Raw genomic sequence first — 6,638 nt, 5'->3', positions numbered from 1 at the left:
AGCTCTGAGTGAGTCAGTGAGTTGGAGGACTTTTTGCACTCTTCACATTCCTGAGGGAGCAATAAGTCTAGTCACGATATCATCCAGTTTGTGGGCTGCCAGGATGTCTGCTTTGCCCTATGCTGACATGTCTGGGGATGCCCGCCTTTAATCACACCTCCTCACACTCTATGAACAACACTAATTGTATTAGTAAGTGGTTGATGAACTTTTTAAAGATAATTACTTGCTCTGATTTCACATTAAACTAGATTAGAGAGTGTGTGGCATCTTTATTACTCCTGATGAATACTAAAATATATTATTTAGCCTCAACCTTACTGTTCGATTGGTATCTAAGACCTACTGCTATGATCATAAAGACCTAAATCATAAAGACAGCTCAATCCATACACGTATTTCCAAATGGTCAGATTCAGAAGTCCAAAATATACATCAATATCTATGTTTGTAAGTTAAAACAGACCAGTTAAATCATAATCTCCATAAAAAAACAGTATCCCCTCCATGCTGGACTTCGTAGTGTTTATTCGTAGTCCAATATTTACAGTATACTATAATTGTCACGGTTAGGCACGGTGAGACAAAGGCGAGTGAGGATCCAACTGCAGTTTAAAGTTTTAATCCAAAACACAAATGAACAGGCAGGCAACACGAGGCAGAACATGGAACAAAACAGGAAACGGGAACATGGACATGAACACACCACATACCAACAATGCCTAACACCAGGGAAGTGAACAAACAGAGTAGATGTAGTAAACAGGAACCAATCACAAAGCGGAGACAATCAGAGACAAAGACAAAACACCTGGGGAAGAGATTGAGTGCAATTAGTGTCCATGGTAACAAATGAGGGGGCGGGGCAAACAATTAACAGCAGGGCAAGACAGCAGACAGACTTATTACAATAATACTGTATATGTGATTCTGCACAGGTAAAAAGTTCACCTGTAAAGTAACTCTGATGTCTGAATAGCACTTAAGTCAGTAATTATGTTCGAGGTCTAATTACTTGGTAATGCATTCTCACTGTGTGCTTAACTAAATACAGTGCAAAATGCTTATACTGAATATTTTTTTTAACATAATTACTTTCTATCATAGCTGTAACTCATGCTTGATGCACATGTACCAAAGAGGGGTTTTGATGAGGAAAATGTAAAGAAAAGTAATCAGAAAATTTGCAAAATCCTGAATAACTGTTTTATCATCAATTCTCACACAAACAGACTTTAGTACAGTGACTGTAAGTTTTGACTGCTGTTTACCTTCAGTTGCTATGTGACATATTAGCTACTCATACTTATGTTATGGCTGCATAGTAATTCAATTTCAGTGTTATAAAATTTGAAACAGTTCCACTCATTTTGACTTACTAATTGCGGCACTTAAAATCTGACCATTTGCTCAGAACTGGAACCATCAAGACAAGAAATGGTGTGATGTTGGCTATATTCTTTGATTTCCTGTCTGGGAAATTGCACCATTTTTCTATAATGGACAAAGATCACTTGAGCATTAGGTCTAAAATAGACTTCTAGGTGCTTTTGACTTCTTCATAGCTTATGATATTTTTTTTCTGGATTTCTGTGAAGCTGTTTTGTTATAAGCAGGAGGGATGATGGGGTTGAAACAGGACTCCAAAAAATTCATTGTCGTGCATGTTGCAACCATTGACTGTGGATATGTGTGGTTGGATGTCGTAACAGGGATTTAAAATGAAGCCAAGATGTCTCTCAGGCTCCTTAGGACTGCTGGATAGGGTTCAATTTTTAACCCCAAATTTTTTTCTAACCCTAGGAAGGACACACACTTCAAAATGTTTCCACAAATAATTTTTTATTGTGATCTTTATTGTGTTTTTAAGAAGTTAGATTTTTCACCTTGATATCTACCCGATAATATATTCATATTTTCTTATAGTAAATGCCTTTTATATGAGCATAAATAAAAGTGCACGGCTGATGAGGTGATTGACAGTTCATAGCTTATGATTTCCCCCCATTATTTCCAGCACTTTAAAAGGCAGACATAAAACATCTGCCATGCATCTGTGCCATCATGAATTAAACATTACTTCCTATTATATCTTTGACCTTACACAGCCAAGCTGACCAACCGAATGACTGACTTCCATCAGCATTTTTCATGACAAGGCATCAAGTCTCACCTGTGCTCATCAACATCAAGCGTAAATGGCCTTTAAGGGTAAGTAGCTAAATGCAGCCACCTGAAGGTTGCTTTTGCCCTTTCTGCTGAGGCTAATTTAAACAGACTATAATCTATTAGACATGCATTTGTTCACAGTCATTGTAACCAATGCAACTTGGCATGTATGAATCTGATCCATTCTAACCGTTAGGCTTCATGTTTCACTTAAGAAAATGAAGCTAGCTGGATCTGCTTTGAGATATTATCTTAATCCAGTGTAACAATGATCTTTTTTTCCCTCTTGTTTCTAGGTAATGGAATATTTCAAGCTTATTGGTGCACGTTAGGTCTTCTGCAATGCTCCATAATGAAATGCAGATGTTTTATATCAGATAAACTATGCAAACAGTGCAAGTGACAGTTTAGCTGATTAAATTCTAATTTAATTTCCTAACTTCTATCCTCCAGGTGTTCTTCCAAACGAGGGAATGACAAACCAAGCTGTGTGGTGCTTTGTAAGCATCAATGTTTTATATTGTGATCAGTATTGTGGCTAATGCGTCATTATCAATACCCGAGATGTACCCAGTGATCTTACTGCATGAACACTTCCGCATTCTCTAATTCTGTGCTTAACTCTATATAGACATTTTAGTTTTTATTTGTTCTTCCTCACAATAAAAAGGATTAGTTTACCTCCAACATGATTTATGTTTAAATTTTTTGACTTACATCACAGGGGGGCATGGTGGCTTAGTGGTTAGCATGTTTGACTCACACCTCCAGGGTTGGGGTTCGATTGCTGCCTCTGCCTTGTGTGTGTGGAGTTTGCATGTTCTCCCTGTGCCTCGGGGGTTTCCTCCGGGTACTCCAGTTTCCTCCCCAAAAGACATGCATGGTAGGTTGATTGACATCTCTGGAAAATTGTCCGTAGTGTGTGAGTGTGTGAGTGAATGAGAGTGTGTGTGTGCCCTGTGATGGGTTGGCACTCTGTCCAGGGTGTATCCTGCATTGATGCCCGATGACACCTGAGATAGGCACAGGCTCCCCGTGACCCGAGAAGTTCGGATAAGCGGTAGAAAATGAATTAATGAATGAATGAATGACTTACATCACAAAAACCTGCCAATTAAAAAAAAGGATGTATAAATGTTTCATATTTAAACATTTATGCTTGTTTATTTATTTTTAAGCTACTATCTGTACAGTAGATACACTCACTTTATTGATTTAGATGTTTGTACATTTACTTAATTTATTATCACTATTATTATTATTATTATTATTATTATTAGTATTATTATTATTATTATTATTATTGCTCCTAAAGCATATCTATTGTATTATCATGTATTTTTGTTGTTGAGAGAGCTTTCACTGACATCACTGAGAACTGCAAGGTCAGTAACAGATTACAGTTATACTGGCATTATTTATACAACAGAATAAATGAAAATTACTAATGTTTTTGTCTCACCTTTGGAATATGTGTTGTCATGTAATGTATTCCAGAAATTTTGCTATAAGCAAGAACTAATCAATAAAAGAATCAAAGATAAAATAAGCTATAAAATATTTTTTTTAGCTAACAATACTTCTGTCTATGAAAATAATAATTTATTATTATTTACTTTATTATTTAGCTATACTTTACTTTTACATAAAGATGCCCATATCTAGGACATAAATATATGATTTAAAAATAATAATAAACATAGCTTTATGTATTATTTATTTATTTTTATCTTTTATATATAATTCTACTTATTATTTATTAGTAATATAATAATATATATATATATATATATATATATATATATATATTCTCTTATTAAATATTATTATATTTTCTCCTTTCTGTCACTGCTATTATTTATTCCATTACTATACTCTTTTATTATTGTCCATTATTTTCATCTTGACTGATTCAATTAAAATCTCTTGGGATCCATTTAGACTTAATCAAATACGTAACATAATATGAGTTCTGTTTTTCCAATAGTCACCCATCATGATGCTATTTCTTCTGAACAATTCTACTACTTATAAACAGAGAGAATTTTGCCTCTAAATGTTTTCTCTCGTTCTCATTAAAAATGCTATATGGTTTGTAGCAGGGTCACAATCACACACACACACTGCCAATACAAACAGAAACAAAAGAAAAGACATTTGTTACTCTGCGTTTGCTTTTTAAAAGCTATACTAAATTATTTTTGATTATCTCACTGCATTGACACACATGACCACAGCAGTTTAATCATTTCTGCGGTGCGTCTGTCTGTAGCCGGGGTTGAATGTGTGGGTCATCCTGATAACAGCAGCTTTCCCTGAGGTCTTATCAGCACTCACTTTTACTCCTTGTGTTGTTGTAACAGAGTGGTAAAGGATGAAATCAAGAGCTTTCATGCACCATATGAAGCATGATTTCTGACAGAAATCATTTGATGCATTTCAGACCTGGAATTTGCACATACACATGAAGGCAGAATCACTATAACATTCACAGACGTGAAATTGGTAATATGTATGTGTGTATGTGTGTATGTGTGTGTGTGTGTGTGTGTGTGTGTGTGTGTGTGTGTGTGTGTGTGTGTGTGTGTGTGTGCGATTATATCCAGGCAGGTGTCTCCAGGCTGAAGAGGCTTTTCTCCTCTTTAATCTATTTTAGTAATTTCTTCAGCAGTGACTTTTACAGTATTGCAGAATGTAATAATGAATTTGCAACAAGCCACTTCAATAATTTATCACGTTTCCCCAAAGCTATTATAAGCTGCTATCTGAGCAAGTCATTCTTACTAAAGACCCCATTCAAACCTCAGTGCCACCCTGCTGATAGCAGAAACAGTGTAGACGTTTATAGTTGGGAAGCTGGCTGTACGGATATTAGCATATTAGCTCACAGGGGGATTGTGGGATTAACAGTAAACCCCAAAGAGCCCGTCATTGCTTTTGACTCTCTCTAAAGAGCAACAAAGCTTCTCAGCCTCAGCACTCTTTACAGAATGACTGCAGTCTCGAGTGACATTAAGTGGTTTAGGATTTCTACTGGATGCAGTTTTAAACGGCCTCAAGGTCATGAACAGTGAGCTGGGAATCAATCTTGCTGACTTTGTTGTGTACGCAGAATGTCACTGCAGGATTAAATCACAGGCGTAGGGCAGGAACAAGCTATTAATACCACACCTGTTCCAGTCTGTGTTAGGGATAGCCTGAAATAAGTGACCTTCACTAAAGAAGCTGCTGTATCCTGCTGTCTCTCGCTCGCTCACTCTCTCACACTTTCACTCCACTCACTCCACTCACTCACTCACTCACTCACTCACTCACTCACTCACTCACTCACTCACTCACTCACTCACTCACTCACTCAGTAACTAACTAACTAACTCTCTCACTCTACCTGTTAAGTTTAGAATTAATTACAAACTGCTCCCATGTATCTAACTAGTCTTCTAACACGTTACAATCCTTCACGCTCTCTGAGATCACAAAACTCAGGACTTCTGGTAATTCTGAGAATATCTAAGTCAACTAAAGGTGGTAGAGCGTTTTCTTATTATCTTCCTGATAGTGTTCGGGGCTCAGACACACATTCACAGTTCAAAAGCAGATTAAAATCTCACCTCTTTAGCCAGGCGTACACATAATACATCCCATAAAATTATGCACCATTACATTAGACTTGCACATTTTTATGAACAGCAGATATGTTAATCCCTCTACACTGCTTTTCTCTTTCTACCCATCCCGAGGCATCCAGACATTGTATCAGCTCCGATCGTCTTCCGTGCGATGAAGATTTCCTCCAGTGAGATGAGGCCGACTCTATGAGAATCCTGAGGCATATACAGATCTACCAGCTCCAGTTGGACTCAGTGATACTAAGAGGAGATGTGAACTCCATGTGATCTTTACACCAATTAAACATTTGTTTGACTGTATATTTGTAATCACACCCTCTAGTGTCACCCATATGAGGATGGGTTCCCCCTTGAGTCCGGTTCCTCTCAAGGTTTCTTCCTTACCAATTTAAGGGAGTTTTTCCTTGCCACTGCTGCCTGAGTCACCTCAGACTTGCTCATTGGGGATAAATACATATACAGTACATACATACATACATACATACATACATACATACAGTACATACAGTACATACATACATACATACATACATACATACATACATACATACAGTACATACATACATACATACATACATACAGTACATACATACATACAGTACATACAGTACATACAGTACATACATACATACATACATACATACATACATACATACAGTACATACATACATACATACATACAGTACATACATACATACATACAGTACATACATACATACATACAGTACATACAGTACATACATACATACATACAGTACATACATTACATACATACATACATACATACAGTACATACATACATACATACATACAGTACATTTATACATACATACATACATA

General features: G+C 36.5%; 1 long non-coding RNA gene across 1 annotated transcript; it reads left to right on the top strand.

Annotated features, from left to right (window-relative positions):
- The first annotated feature begins 882 nt into the window (after positions 1-882).
- Positions 883-2,790, top strand: LOC113638047. The gene is made up of 3 exons (XR_003439501.2): positions 883-938; positions 2,109-2,211; positions 2,623-2,790. It is a non-coding gene; the product is annotated as an uncharacterized LOC113638047 (long non-coding RNA).
- The last annotated feature ends 3,848 nt before the right edge of the window (positions 2,791-6,638 follow it).

Source organism: Tachysurus fulvidraco, chromosome 15, assembly GCF_022655615.1.
Source record: "Tachysurus fulvidraco isolate hzauxx_2018 chromosome 15, HZAU_PFXX_2.0, whole genome shotgun sequence".
NCBI lineage: Eukaryota > Metazoa > Chordata > Actinopteri > Siluriformes > Bagridae > Tachysurus > Tachysurus fulvidraco.
The sequence above is the reverse complement of the archived record's forward strand: the minus strand, read 5'-3'. Positions and strand labels throughout refer to the sequence as shown.